Here is a 16719-nt window from a genome sequence, read left to right on the forward strand (position 1 = left end):
AACACACAATGGGCAGCTTTGGATCTACGAGACAAAAGGCCTAGGACCATATACACCTCATGACAACCTGAAGCCATATGAGGAAGGGCCATAGCTCAGTGGCAGAGCACATGTAAAAGGTCCCAGGTTCCATCACGGTGCCCCTGGGAAAGGCTCTTGTCTGACACTGTGAAGGACCAATGGTCTGACTTGGGACAAGGCAGCTTCCTAATGTTGCTGACCATCCAAATCCCTGCCAAGCCACGCAGAGGCTGTCATAGTTTTAATAAATGTGATTTATTCACATATTTACACCTAAGTTTAGATGAAAGGAGATCAGCTCTTACAGCATGGTTATCTCAAGAGAAGATTGTTGCCCCCAGCAGTGCAGAACTGGAGTCCAAAGTATCTCTCCCAGTCTGCCTTCAGCCAGCCTGCCCAAAATGGATCTCTGTCTTTTTTCTCATATTCCAAGCCTTGTGTCAAAGGTCCCAACTTCTTCCAGTGACATCACACCCAGTTACTCTGGCAACCTTCCAACCCCTCAGTCTCTCTTCACACCTCAGGGCGGCGGGGGGGGGGGGAGAGCACAGTTCTCTTGCACTGCCAATAGCCCTAATGGCCTTGTATTGTTTCTTAATAGCCCTAGCTTGGCCAGGTTGGTTTTGCATAGGCTAGCTCAGGAATTCCTCTGCAGCTGGTATTTCCCCCTTCATATCCCAAACAACCAAAATCCTACCATTTATCAATTTCTAGGGTTTAGGGGAGTTCCCCCCCAACCCCATGTTTATATATTTCTAACCTTACCCCCCACTGGAACCAATGGGGAAGGGTTTTTTTTTTAAAAAAAAAGATAACCACGCATAAGAAGATGGTTAAGTCCACCACATAGGAGTGTGTGTGCATGCGTGCACACACCCACACCCTGCCATACATCCTATTTGACTACCTAATCCATTTGCAAGAGCTCTGGCAAACATCTGCTTTCATACACCACACAGGATTTTAACAACTGGATTTAATATCATTACTTAATCAAACAAGTAACTCACGAAATCAGCTCTCTCCTTCCATCCTCCCCCAGTTCATTTAGCTGTTGCTGAAACTTAACCTACTTGACTGAGAAAATGAATGCATGACCCGAAATCCCAGTAAATCTACTCTCAGTGGCATCAGTTAGACCACTTTGCATGAGGAATTGTAGGACTATGTCACTTTCCACCAATGCCCGTCAAAGCATCATTCCTTTGTACCATACTTGCTTGCTTCTCCCCATTTTTTTAAGTGCAAAAGCTCACTTACTTAAGGGATTAGTATGCCTTTGAAGGACTTTCTTTCACACAGAGGGATCAGGGGAAGATGAAACAGGTAGACTTTTAAAAGACGCTGCTCATCCTTAAGCTTCTGTCAGTTTCAGCTCCATTATCTCTTTGGTAAACATCTCCTGCTGATGTCTTTTTCCACTGACAGCTGTTTCCCCCTGTCTCGAACACAAAATATTATACAACCTCTGCAATATTTCAAGGCTGTATTTTTCTGCCCCAGCTTCTACAAAAAATAAAAACCTGTGGGCATGCCCTGGTCAAAGGTGAGCAGTTTCAAGTCTCTCTCATTTAGTGGGGAACTTATTTCTTTTAACAAAATTTATATTCCACTTAATAATTGAAATCAACCTCTAAGTGGTTTATACATTAAATATAAAACATTCATTTAAAAAAATACCAATAAAGTCAACAGACAAGTAGATGTAACAGAAGTATCAACCTTTTGAAAGCATATACTGAATCCACCCATTAACATCAGCAGGGCTTAAACTATCTCTCTTGTTCAGGTATCAATGACAGACAGAGACACAGGTTTCCTCCTCTACTTCCATGTGCTATACCAGTATGACTTAGCTGAAAGTGGGGCATTTTTGGAGGGGGAGACCTTACAAATAACGGAAAAGATGTTTGTTGGATCAATGCCAATGAAGCAATTTTATATATCTAGTGTGTATTTTGATTAGGGGGCTGAAGCCTTAATCTGGCCTTCTAAAATAGATGGCCACTGAAACTCTTATTGTAAAAGGTAAAGGGACCCCTGACCATTAGGTCCAGTTGCGACCGACTGGGGTTGCGGCGCTCATCTCACTTTATTGGCTGAGGGAGCCGGCGTACAGCTTCCGGGTCATGTGGCCAGCATGACTAAGCCACTTCTGGTGAGCCAGAGCAGTGCACGGAAACGCTGTTTACCTTCCCGCCGGAGCGGTACCTATTTATCTACTTGCACTTTGACGTGCTTTTGAACTGCTAGGTTGGAGCAGGAGCAGGGACCGAGCAATTGGAGCTCACCCCGTCGTGGGGATTCAAATCACTGACCTTCTGATCAGCAAGTCCTAGGCTCTGTGGTTTAACCCACAGCACCACCCACGTCCCCCTAGTTGACCAAGCTGCAATTGGCAGGTGGGATGAAGTAGAGAAGTTTGCCTATGGCATCTAGGCAAAGTTTGCCTATGGCACAGAGCAGGAAGAAGGAAAGCTGTTGCCTAGGACATGTTCTCTTTTCCCTGTGCTGAGTCTGGAGTATAGTATGATGTCCATGCATCGCATGGGCAATCTGTAGCCCTAGGGTCTGGCTGGAAACTAGCAAGCATTCCTTCACGTTGAGGCGAACTTGTGTAGCAGAGAGGTGGATCATCAAGACTCCAAAAGAAATGGAAAACAAGTACAATGAGCCTGGAGGAACATTTTACACCACACAACCCACTACCATCTCACGCTTTTTCTTTTTTTGGGGGGGGGTTGGTGATATATCAGCCCAGCGACAATTACACCACCGCTGTATTTCATTACTCCAATCCAGTTGTAGTTGTGCACAGCTAGATAACATGCAATCAGTACTAACCTGGGGTGGGGGAAGGGTTGCACGTATTTACCTGCATTAAAAGATCTTGGCAGGCCTGTGTGGCCGTAATGAATTTCCTAATGCATCAAGGAGAGATATTAAATGTGTTTGGTATGGAAAGAGGTGGCGGCAGAAAAAGGAAAGGAAAGATGGTACCCCAAAGCAGTAGCAAACAAGAGCACAGAGGTAGAGTGGGCATTAATGCAACATTTTCTTCTCTATAGGCGTATTGGCAAGATGGGAAGTAAAGGATAAAGCCAAGAGAGAGAAGGATGGAGAGATGAGGGAATAAATTATTTATCATTATAAACTTGTACTTTTTAATTGTAAGCAAGGATGTATTGGGGGCAGGAAATGATGAAAGTAATGTCAATCGGAATGTCAACATTTTTAAAAATAATGTACGGTAAGTGTGCATTGAACTCAAATGAGGGGGAGAATTCCACTCTTCAAGACCCTCGTTTTCAGATTCACATTGATAGACAGCTACCGTGTTTGCTTCCTGAAGTGTACATTTGCATGCACATATAGGGCAACTTCAAAGCTAGAAGAATTTCAGGATAAAACAAATAGCACTAAATGCGGGGAATTGTAGGCAAATGGTGGTAGTATTTGAACAGCTTCCTTGCATTTACAGAACCAAATTAGATCGACTAAAATAGCTAAGCATAGCAAATGTACTGTTCCTGGGGAAGTTGAGAATATTTGCCTGCTTTCAAATTGCATCATTTTATTTTTATAGAACTCCCCAGAAAGCTTAACCACATAATGTTGAAAGGACTGGGGTTTTTTCTTTGTAAAGAAATTGTATACTAAGGCTTTCTCTCGCCTTAGCCTCTCCTATCCAAATATGTGGATGCTTGAGTTCACTTATCTTTTCCATTATGGCTTCCAATGTATCCGGCCATTCCCCCTCTTGCCTCACAATAGCAAGTGTTTTAAATTGTAAGAATCCAATTGAGAAGATGGATAGCAGTCAGCTGGAGTTAAGCGTTTTAACTGCGAACAGGCACGCAGCTCAACCTCAAACGACAAACCAGCGCAAAATCAGTTAGTCTAAGAAGTTGTGTGCAAAAACGTTTCAATAAGCTCTTGTAAACGGCCATCAAAATGGCTTTGATTTGGATACTAAAAATGAAATCCTATATGAATCTACTCCGCAGAAAGCCCGGTTGAGTTCAGTGGGACTTAGTCCCAGGTAAGTGTGTATAGGATTGTATTTTTAGGATAGGGGTTAACTTAAGGAAGACCATGGAAGGAAAGTTTGCTGTCCCCTTCTCCCCACAGCAGATACCTGCACTACCAAGAAGCTTCTCCAGGAGGTCATGAGACCCTTCTGAATAATGTGGGGTGAAACACAGGTGGTGCTGAGAGTGGTAGCAATTGCATCAAGAACCTAAGAGCCCCAATGTGGATGAGGCCTGAGACCCTTCTAGTCCAGCATCCTTTTCTCACAATGGGCATCCAATTGTGTATGGGAAACCTGAAAGCCAGGATCTGAGTGTAACCACACCTGGTATTAAGGCATACTGGCTTCAACAGTAGAAGAAGGGCAAAGCCATCCACATACCAGCCCTAGTAGGTAGCCATGAAGTTGCTTCTTCAGCTAATATACTGCACAATCCTATGCCTTGTTATTCGAGTGTAAGCAGTGCTTTGTTTCTAGAAAAATAGGTGCCGGTACTCACCGTGAAGTTGTTACAGTAAGTGTCACACATTTTAACACCAACCAAAAAAATAAGGCGCTGGTACTGCGTACCCTTGAGTACCCCCTGTAAAAATGCACTAGCTGTAAGTCCTATTGAGTTCAATGAGATTTACTTCCAAGTAACAGTGTATTGGGTTGTAGCATTAGGTGTCAACCAGACCACTCAGCAAAAGCAATATTTCCAGCCTTCTGTAAAACAGAAATACCGTATTTTTCGCTCTATAAGACGCACCAGACCACAAGATGCACCTAGTTTTTGGAGGAGGAAAACAAGAAAAAAAATATTCTGAATCTCAGAAGCCAGAACAGCAAGAGGGATCTCTGTGCAGTGAAAGCAGCAATCCCTCTTGCTGTTCTGGCTTCTGGGATAGCTGCACAGCCTGCATTCGCTCCATAAGACGCACACACATTTCCCCTTACTTTTTAGGAGGGAAAAAGTGAGTCTTATAGAGCAAAAAATACGGTAATCATGTTTTCATCGTTCAGTGTGAGGATGATTAAGTGATAGTTGCAAGGTACCTACACGTTGAAAGATATGTAATAACAACAACAAATGCAATGGGGTGGTGGAAGAGATCAACTTTTCTTCTTCCTGATTTGTCAAAATAAATTTGCTCCAAAGAGTCAGTTGGGGGTGTATTCAATCCTTCCTTGGTGGATCTGCTGGATTCCATCTAGTTTTTTCTGAATTCCCCTCCAACTGTTGCAAGCCTTTGCATCTTACAGAGTTCGAGGAGCCCAGAAGAAGGTGGGTCCATCGAACCACCAACCTCTACACACTTCTAGAGAAACAACAAAGCAGCAAAATGGCAGCAAGCCAAGCCAGCATTCAAGCCTCATCTTGCATAAGGAACATTAGAAATAAAAATATATTCCGGGCAAGAGTCAAATGGATCTGCAGAAATGTTCCTTTCTCCAAGAGATGGCAATCACTCAGATGGTGAGAGATACACCAAATGTTCAGCACTGAAATTCTAGTATCTTGTATTCAGTGGCAGCTGTCCTTGACATAACAAAGCAATGATTGCTACAAATCATATGTAGGGAATCTTCCTTCCCTATGAGCAATAAAACAGGCCAGAACTTACAAACCTAGGTATGCAGAATAGAGTATGAAGAGCATGCCAACAAACCTCGGACATTCGTGCATATAACATGTTGTTTAATCTGCCATTCATATGCCCACACAAAATTTACCTTTTTTTTAGACCAGAGAAAATGCACAGGTGAGATATACGATATGTACATAAGTAGCCAGTAGCAGAACTTGTGCTGTGGAGCTGTGGAGATGTCGAGCTCTAAGCTTGCTGTCAATTATCTTCAAGAGGCCAAAGCAGAAGAGAAATTGCTAAGCATTCTTTTGCAGAATTGCCAGTGCTGCTTTGCTATTCCCCCCACCCCAGTGTGCCGCAGAAGAAATAGAAGCTAAGTCGTTTATATGCAGCAGTGCTGATGACAACTAAATTTAATTAATCTGAAACTTTAATTAAGTTTATATGAAACAGTAAAAATGGAGGTAATGAAATATTGTTTGGTCCCTTGATTTGTTTGATTTCATTTTATTGATTTGCATGCAGTGATTTATAGGGAATCAGCAGTTCTGGCAAGAAGCTGTACAATAAATCAAAGCCGGATGAGGCAAACGGGAAGTTAATATAACATTAAATAATTGGAAATGTTTCTCATTCTATAAAAAATAGGGCACAAGGATACTGAAGCATGTGACAAAGTGGGTCTTCCATCATGCTGCTACCGGTATGTTACTACATTATCGGAGCAAAAATGTTGATGTTTTCAACACATTACAGAGCAGCGCAAATGTGTTCTGGTGTGATATGTAGCAGGAGGAAAGAACCTTTGTCAAGCAGAAGCCTGTGGTTCAAAACAGTGAATTGTGACTCATATTACTAATCCTTCTACCCTAGACCTAAGCAACAACAAATTGGGTATTATGTAAGATTATCACCCTGATTTTCAGCACATTTAATTGTATATGTCCGTTTCTGGTGTCAGATGAGAAGAAGCCCCTTGGAATAATAATTGGGGAAATGGCATCCGCTCTGGATAGTTCTCTTATTTTGGATTGACTTGTTTGTCTGGGTCAAAAAACAGTTTAAAAATAATCAGCCACAATGAATATGGCAAATGTATGGGATAAATATTTTAAATTAGAGGTGTGAATGTCCTATTTTGGCAAGAGGGCCATGGTAAGGTGTTGGAGACGAACGGGGATTGCAGTCTGTTTAATTGGAGGGTGAGCCTGCAATGTTCTAACAGGCAAGATGCTGCTATTGAAAATACCTGTTCTGTGATTTGTTCTCCCCCTTTACTTGTAACACCTGGTAATTTAGCTGTGTGATGTGATACCATCACTATACTGTGAGTTTCTCCACCCCTTTGAAGGAAACTCAAAATGTGATGGCATTTGATTGCATAGTGATTTCTTCCCGACATTACAAAGGGGCGCCATTTATAGTGTCATTCCCGAACCTGTTTTTCAGCTGGCTTTTGTTTCTGCATGCATTTTTCAAGGTGACATTTAGGGTAATTCCCATGTTGGCAGAGGAAGAAGCTATAGCACGATTCCTCAGTGTGTGACCATGGATTTCCACTCCTATTCAGTTCCTATAAGAGGCAGAAGCCAAGTTGTAGAGTTCCCAAGCCACAAAAAGTAACATTGGAATGGTCCTTAAATGTGTCAGATTGTTGGAAAACTGCTCCCCAGACTGCTTCTGTCCCTCGGTCATGGCCGTGCCCCTGCTTTCACTGGGAGAGAATGAAAACAGTAGAACCAAACCTAGCTGTGATGCCTCCGAAGCCATAACACTGAATCATACTCATCAAAGTGCTTAGGGCTACAGATGCAAAAGCCAAGCATTCACCTTATATCAAAGGCATTCAGCTGGCAGGTGAATCAATATCCTTTCTAGAGGCAGCGCTGCAGATGAATCAACAGTTTCCCTTCATCTTTGCCATGTGAAAATATTGCCGGTTATCGCTTTCGGTGCACTCCCTATGTAATTATTGACCTTCACCCCTATTTTATTGGCCCAACCCTTCTTCTAAAAATAGCTGAAGTGACTACTAACTCAACTTTATTGTGTTTTGACGGCAGGTTTGTTGACTGAAATTAATCAATGATCACAAACTACCCATTAGTAAGCTTCTTTGATTTGGTGGTTTATTTGGAAGTAAAAACCAGCATCAACACTGACTTCAGGGCTAGAATAACAGGTTGAAATTGAAAAAGACATCCTGGGTCAGATAAACATGCATGAAGGTACAGCTGTAGCTACAGATATACAACAAAGTGGTTTTGATTTCAGGGAGAACACCTTCATCCACCTGAACATGAAATGTGAAGCTGTATTGACTTGGTTAACGATCCTGGCTTGTGTCTGTATATTTCCTCAGTGTTTCCTATGGCATATAAGTATCTTGTTATCTGGAAAGTTGATATTGCCTATTAGCCATGATGACTATGGTTGAAGGCAGTAACCCTCCTTGATAGCAGTTGCTGGAAGCTACAGTGAATGGGTGAATGCTTTGTGTTCAGGTCCTGTTTTGCACAGACATCTTGTTTACCAAAGTGAGGATAGGATGCTGGACTAGTTGGACCATTGGCCTGATCCAGCAGGATCTTCTTATATTATATTCTTATGATTGGCAGAGCTTCCCAGCACAGGTCTTTATCATCACCTGACACATTACCCCTTTTAATTTTATTTTCCTAATTTCTGGGGGCTGGAGATATCATGTATGGAACCTGGGACCTTCTGCCTGCCATACATAGGCTCTATCTGTGAGATATGGCCCTTCATTATAGTCTTCCCAGGAGCTGCTACATTGGAAGTTTAATTAAATACTAGCATTACAGTGTCACTGATTCCTACTAATCATCCATATGTGCATGTTATAACTGAGTTAGGAATTATAAGCCATGAATATTCCACTGAGAATTAAAGGGGAATGAAGAACAGAGAACAAAATAGGGTGTTTCCCCTTTTTCTTCCAGCCCTCTGCCTGCATGTAATACGTCAGATACTGCAGTCAGAAACATGCATACAGGCTTCTGATGAAACCCCAGAGGATTTGCAAGTTCAGTAGCAGCAAATGCTGTTGTTTTCTTCACCATCTCGCTCATTTAAGATACTCCCTCAAGCAGTTAATAGTGTGTGTTTGTTTTGATGATTAACGTTTATGCCATTTAAATTATTTGGTTGGCAGGTAAAAGCTGCTGTCTTTGTGCACTCAAGAGTGCAAAGGCAATAGTACAAATCAAATGAGATGTGGAAAAAGTTTATCTTTTGTTTTGCGAAAATGTTCATTAGCAATGGCTGGATTCCTTTTGCACTTTAATAGAATTTCCTACTCGGTTTTCAAAATGAAATGTAAAACTTTCTTTGCCGTTGAAGAAAATGGCACCTGAACCTAGCAGAACCTGCATTTAAAATGTACCTCCCATAACACAGATATTATCATAACACAAACAATGCAAAATATGGAAATGATGGGGTGAGGCCTAAACGGCCTCAGTCCTGTATACCTGAAGGAGTGTCTCCACCCTCATCGTTCAGCCCGGACACTGAGGTCCAGCACTGAGGGCCTTCTGGCGGTTCCCTCATTGCAAGAAGTGAGGTTACAGGGAACCAGACAGAGGGCCTTCTCGGCAGTGGCGCCCGCCCTGTGGAACACCATCCCTTCAGATGGGAAGGAAATAAGCAGCTACCTTCTCTTTAAAAGACATGTGAAGGCAGCCCTGTTTAGGGAATCGTTTTTAACACTGTATCGTTTTTAACACTTGATTGGAAGCCGCCCAGAGTGGCTGGGGAAACTCAGCCAGATGGGTGGGGTATAAATAATAATAATAATAATAATAATAATAATAATAATAATAATAATAATATTCATGACCAGGGACCAAACGTGGCCCTTCAGATCTCTCTGTCCAACCCTTGGGCACATCCCTCACTGGGACCTTGCTTCACACTGGCTGTACATGTTTTGGCTTAGCTGGAATGTGTCCTTGAACGCTGATGATGACTTTTGCCAGGCTGGAGATTAGAGAGGGATATGTGTGTGCAGGCACTAGTCTCCTGTACAAGATCAAAATCTTATATTCCCTGCCCCATCCACTTTTGGCTCCATCCACCACTTCCACATGGCATATTGCCCAGTAGGGAATGGAGCCCTGAGGCTGAAAATGAAAGCTGCACAAAATGCTCTAGTTTTGATATTTGCTTCAAAAGTAGCACATTCAACATGACTTACTGAAAGGCTGACATTCTTTCAGTGCCGCCTGGCGCCTTTTTGTTCTTCTGACGGTTGCTTGATTCTTCCTGGCACCATTTTCCTTCTTTGCTTCCACTGTCAGCGGCTTCGCTAAGCTATGTTGCTAGCTAATCTGGATTTTGCTGTACCCAAAATTTGACTGCGGCGACAGACCTGGATTTTCTTTAAATAACATGTCAGAGGTGGTGTCATCACACAACCTGCAAAACAAGATGGATTTAACCATTATTAGTTGATCTTAGCCAAAAGGACAATAAGCGATTGATTTAACTATTATTAGTTAATTAATTTATACCCTACTTGCCAGCTGAAAAAAGGCCTCTGTATACATTAAAAAATAAATAATAAGCGAAGTAATAAGATTTGAAACAACCGGTCGGATAAAACAACAGGAAGAAGCATCATGAAAAGCAGACACTTCCATTAAAACAGGTAATTGAAGCCCTTGGGGGCAGGGAGGATCCTTTTAAATATTTAATTATATCAGTATATGCAGGTCACTTTCTATGGGATTAGCCCTCCCCCTTCCAATGTGACTCACAATGTATTTAAACATATAAAATTGATCAAACATTTTAAAGCCACAATCTTAATAATCCTGGAAGTGCTACTGCCTAACACCAGGAATCTATATTTTGCACTTGGTGTGATGATAGGATAGCTGGGGACAGAAACAATTTCTGAAAATACAGAAAACCTTCCCTCCCATAGCTATACCAGTGGAGGACACATGGGGCACTGCCTCACCAAGTTCAGTCCAAGGGGTTTTTTGTATAGCCCCGCCCCCAATATAGATATAGATAGATAGATAGATAGATAGATAGATAGATAGATAGATAGATAGATGATAGATAGATAGATGATAGATAGATGATAGATAGATAGATGATAGATAGATAGATAGATAGATAGATGATAGATAGATAGATAGATGATAGATAGATGGATGATAGCTAGATTAGGCTGTCATTAGACTGAGATAATGAAAGCTGTTTGTGTTTCTTTCTAAGCCTTTCAGACAAGGGTCCTTCTTTAGCCCAGCTCTTGAAAAATGTAAAAATAAAGTAATTTTAAGTTTACTTTTCTAAATCCCAGAGGATGAGAGATCTTATACAATCCAGTGCACAATACCTTAACAACTGTGCAATCATAGGAAGATTTCAGTGGGAAATTTCAGAGAGAAGCTTCTATTTTTTTTTAAGCCAATGAATACACATGTCAACGGGCAATTTGTGTACGACGGTGGGGATACGGGTGGGGATGAAGGCTATGGACACACATAAATTTGCAAATAAACATCAATAAAAACAATCTGACATAGCCAGTTATGCAAGAACCTTTTGAGTAGAACATTGGATTTCAGGGCATATGCAGACCTGCTTTTAGGAAAGAGGTTGTGAAAGGTATCCTTACAGAGCATCTTTGGATTCCTGATTTGGGTGGTTCAAAGTGCTGGGATGATGCCTTACAGAGTCACGGGAATCCAAGACCAATAAAAGCCAGCCTCTGACTGGAGATGAATTGTAATTTGGTCCAATGGGGAGAAAATATTCATATCTGATGTAAAGGGTATTGATAGTCAACCAGAAATGTACTTAGTCTTTAACTTTCATTACAGAAGAACTTTCACTTTCAGACCAGTTGCGTTATTGTGAGGGGTGGGAATTGATTAAACTCAGAATATGCACTGGAGGTAAAAAAACCCAGGGTACTGCTTATTCAGGATGAGTGCCAGATCCAAGATGCTGCAGATGGTACTGTTGTTCTGCATAAAAATATGTGGGGTGGGTTTGTCACAGTAGATCTCTATGTCTCAGGTCCAATCCTTCATTCAAGATTAAATCTTGATGACTGAGAGAATTTGTATTTTATTGGAATTTTTCGCAACTTACATTGGCCACCTTCAAAGTAATTAACAAGTTCTGCTAATCACCCGGTGCAGTTAATTTGGAACAGCCTATCCATAGCTATTAAGTGTCTTTCCTTCCTCCCAGTCCTAATGTCCCCCTTCCCCAATCTGGCAGATATTGATCTTCTGGACTTGCCTTCCTTCTCCTGTGCCAACACATTTTCATTCAATTGTCGGCTATGTGCTCAGTGCAACATCATCAAATTAAATGTCCATGAAGGCAAATGGAGGGCAAATGAAAACAGTGATAGAATGATAGAATTGTAGAGTTGGAAGGACCACAAGGGTCATCTAGTCCAACCCCCTACAATGCAGGAATCTTTTGCCCAGTATGGAGCTTGAACCCATGATCCCAAGAAGAAGAGTCTTGTGTCCTACCAGCTGATTGCAAAGAAGAGGAAGACTGGAAATAGCAACTCATAGAATGGAATTAAAGCAGTTATCGCTTTTTAAGTTCAGCAGACACTTTCCAACACAAGAAAAAACGGGTTGGGAAATAGTTGTTCCCCCCCCCCTTTCTCAGCCCTATTTTAAACACAGTGACCCCATAATCGCTATTGCAGCTATTGCAGTTTAGTTGCATTACTTAGAGAACCGGTGTAATAGTCTATGACGGACTGGAACTATAAAACCTGAAACTTCCCTATCTGGATTGTCCCAAGACACCTTTCCTGCTGTAATTCAATCAGATAAAGGGAAAAGATAGAAACAAAAACATTGCTTTTTCACACCTCATTTACTTCACGGTTACAGTAGGAGAGCTCATTGACATAAAATGTAAGATGCCCTGTTATCTTCCTCCCTTGCTGGTGTCCTCCCAATGGAACAGAAAACAATGTTCATTAAAAGAGTAGACTGATTCGCCAAGATAATTTTAAATTATTGCTCTCAGCACTTCTTATATGCTCATAGCCCATCCCCTGTGGGTTGAGAAGATGCTCGCAGGTGGGAGGGGTATACCTCACTCCGGTTTCTGAATGCAAATGATTGATTCTGTTGCTGAAAGAGATGGCATGAACTACTGATGTGCTAATGAAAAATGAAAATCTGCATGGATATGAGAGGCACAAGGAGTATTTGTTTCCTGGGAGCAATGTGTAACCAAGGATGACCTATGGCACTTTGCCTTAGTGAAGTCTGAGCAGAAGAGCTGGTACAAACTCAGAGTGCCAGAAAGTGATATGTAGGGTTCCAACTTTAAATATGGGATTCTGTAAATACTGATCTGAGCAGACAAGGGTATACAGCAGCTAACCGTTCTGGTTCCTTTGCTTTGTGGTAGATGAAAGAAAATCATTAATGAATTGAACAGTTGTACCTACAGGCAACCTTGTTGTTATCTTAAGGGTGAGAGAAGTGAGCATAATGGCAAACCTCTGCTTTTGTAGTGAAGACACATCAGACTTTTAAATAACATCTTCAAAGGCAGGGAAGGCAAATCTTGGAGGTATATTTGCAACTTCACTGAAGCTGTCCAGCGCTTTCCTGATCCTGATTTTAGACTGGTTGGTGTTCAGACACTGACAGCACATGCTTTCTTCGGTGCTCTTTGTGCTTACTCATCAAAGTCAATTTCCTGATTGTGTTTGAATGAAGAATTTATTTGTTTGACCTTGTATTCTTTGGGATCACAGTGTAATCCCTGCTCAACACACTGTTCTGGCTTTGAGCTTCAACTACTGCCAATTGTAAATCATTTACTACTGAGAAAGTTCAGCTTAAATCTGCTTTGATCTGAAGTATTAAAGTCTCTCTAGATTATCATGTTACTGTGCAATAAATTTCCAGTTGCTATAAGGAACCTACACATCTTGTCCCAAGGATTCATGCTGTTAACCTATGTTTTCCATTATACAGGATGCAGCATGGGTCCTTGTCTGCATAGAGGCAGGCAGAATCACTTATACCATGACCAAATACATGCAGGCTGGGCAGGCCTTGCTCCTCAAAGGCAATGAGCAGCATCAGCAGCCCCAACCTCTCCCTTTCTCTGTATGTGAAAGAAATTCTGCTCCTTGGTCACAAGCGGAGAGCCAAGGTTTTGGCTTCAGCATGGCCATTACAAACTTCCTGTCCCAGCTTCTGTAGAAGAGCTGTTTGTTATTGCTATGAACAGAAATTAAGCACTGATTGACAAGGCTGAGCAGGAATTTTACTCATATGTACAACGGAGACTTGGAGTTGTAGAGGTTTTGCTTTCCTAGTAGCAATACTGCAGTTAGGAACTAATGAAGATATAATTTGTCACAACTTCTATTGCAATCAGGGGAGGCTTTGGTCTGTGTCTACGGGGGGGATGGACACTCTGCTTCCTGTCAGGGGTATCAGGCTGTTGTATTTGTGGTCTCAACCCCAGTTCAAGAGCTGGCATGGCCACAATATTTCCAAGAAAAGGACAGATTTTATGGGTCTGTCCAGCCCTATTCCTGTCCACGTCCCCAAGCCCCACAGCCTTGGTGAGTGAGTCTCCCAGTGCCTCTGTCCTTCTCCTCAAGGTGCTCACCAGTTCAGTCTCAGGACCAACATGTAGCTTTAAAAGGAAAAAATATATATATTCTTATGTGGTAAAAAAAAAAATATTTGGCAAGCGGAAACCTCTCACGTTGTACCAAGGGTGGAATGACAAGTGCTGGACTGATTGACTATGTCTAGAGGAGGTGGAGCCTGGCCATAAATAGCTCACTCAACAAAGCTTCTACCATGACACCATATGGCCTAACAGCCAGCCCTGTCCCATCTCTTGGCATGAGGCCAACGGGAGAATTGGTCCTCTCCCACTTTGTTTAAAGAGAGAGAGAGAAAGCAGGAGGGCTGTCCATCTATGGGAAGACTGCTCCTTCTTTCACTGCTACTGCAATGCAATGTTTTTAATGCCACCTGGATGAGTGGGGTTTTTTGAGGTGGGATGGGCAGAATGAGGCATCAGAAAAGGGCTTGTTTACGCACACAGCCTGAAAGACCAGAGGCTTGCTTCCAAATGAATGATTTAACAGCTGTATCTGGATTGCATATTAACTTTTGCGTGTGTGTGTGATTTTAATAGACACGCACATGCCCCCTGGAAACAGCCAGGCTAAATTGTCAAGCAGCAAGTCACTTTCAATCAGCTCGATGGCATCTCACAGCCTCTTGCTCCAGGGAAAGACCTCGTGCAAAACAAGGCACATCTAGTGGGATGCAAAGTGCGCCGAAGAGACTAAGCAGAAGACAGAGTCATGATTGAGCTGCACTTGAGATGGGTTGGGAGGCAATGGATGCATATGTCCGACATCTCAATTTTTATTAGTTAAGGCAGGCATCTGTTTTGAAAACAGGAATTTTTGTTTTGTGATGTACTAAAATCTCAAATTGCCCTGTGGTGTATTGCAGAGGGCAGGATGATTCTTACCGATGCTGAGGATGATTAGTTGGGCACATAACTGGCAAACTCTGACAACAGAGGGAGGAGATGATATAAATATACATATTAAGATCTCTGGAGATGGTATATCTGCAAGCATTCTGATAAGGCAACAGGCTGACTGAGTGTTCCTTCTGATGCCAAAATTAGTTTACTGATGTACCTCTCACATTTGTGCCTGCAAAGCATTATGCTGCTGCCTCCAAGGCATGTCACTGGTAGCAACCTCCCGAAAGAAGCAAATTGCACATGATTTTTGAAAAGCGGGAAAGAGGGCAGGTTGATTGTCCCACTGGCATGGTAAAGTAATGAGACCCTAGGTCTGGAATGCTATTGTTTTACTGCAGCATCAAAGAGAATGCCAACGGTCTTTATCTGTATAGCATAAGAAAACACTATATTTGATTTAGTAAACAGATTGATCCAGTGATCTCTGGATTTGGCTCCCATAGGTGCAGCACCCTCTCCTGACCACAAGGGCAACCTCATTCATGTTGATGGATGAAGGGGCTATTTGATTGCAGAGAAAGGCATGAATGGAGCTTCTGCTTCCATAGAAATGAATGGGAAAATGACACATCCCTTGATACCCTTGATACTGGGATTATGGCAACTTTCTTTTTTATCCCTAGAGTTTGAAACTCATTCAGAAGCAACTTTTGTTTAATTTCATTGATTAAACTGGAGCTAATTCAAATGTAACCATCCTTCCAAGTAACAAATATTGTAACAAAGTATTTATACTACAATCTGTACCCATTAGGGAAATCATGAATGAAAAGCTAATAAAATTTATATTTATTCACATTTTATGAAAAGCAAGAGCAATTGGAATAATGCAATGCCCCAAAGTAGTGTTTGACTGTTTCTATTTGCAATTTTGATCTTACCCTCTTGGGATTTTTATTATTATTATTATTATTATAAGTCGTGTTTCATTAATGACATTCCAGGCTTCGCTAAGTCTATAGGGGAGAACTTAGCAATCTAGTGGCTAGCAGATATAAGAAGTAAAGTAAATGGATAAAAAGGATAAATGAAGATCCCATGTTGTACAATAGCTACTGAAAAATGCCCGATCTTTATGAGCACTTTCCAGCTTTATGCAATGTAACATTCTCCGTTATCAAATTAACTAAGAGCATGATCCTAGTGTATTCATGGTGCGTTACATAAAGTGCTATATAAACAGTTTATTTCAATGTTATTTAAAACTTGATTGCACATTGTGCTTTAATTAGTGCTGCTGCTTGAGTCCATCATGGAATGCCATAATATGTGAATAGTTAAACTGGGATAGTCCGATTACTGCAAATTAGAAGAGGCTACTGATTTCGTTCATTGCCCTACTGTGGTCGCGAATGCCATTCCTAATATAGCTATGGGATCTTGGGAACTGATTAACGCAAAGCACCAATATATTGCAGATGTGTGCCTGGAGGCTTGTTTCGCTACATCATAGTAATGAAGGGATCCTCTCTTAAGCATTGCAACTAGTGAATCAGCAAACTTGGGTTCAATGGGATTTATTTATGGGTGATCTAC

Source organism: Podarcis filfolensis (assembly GCF_964270895.1).
Source record: "Podarcis filfolensis genome assembly, chromosome: 1".
Classification (NCBI taxonomy): Eukaryota; Metazoa; Chordata; class Lepidosauria; order Squamata; family Lacertidae; genus Podarcis; species Podarcis filfolensis.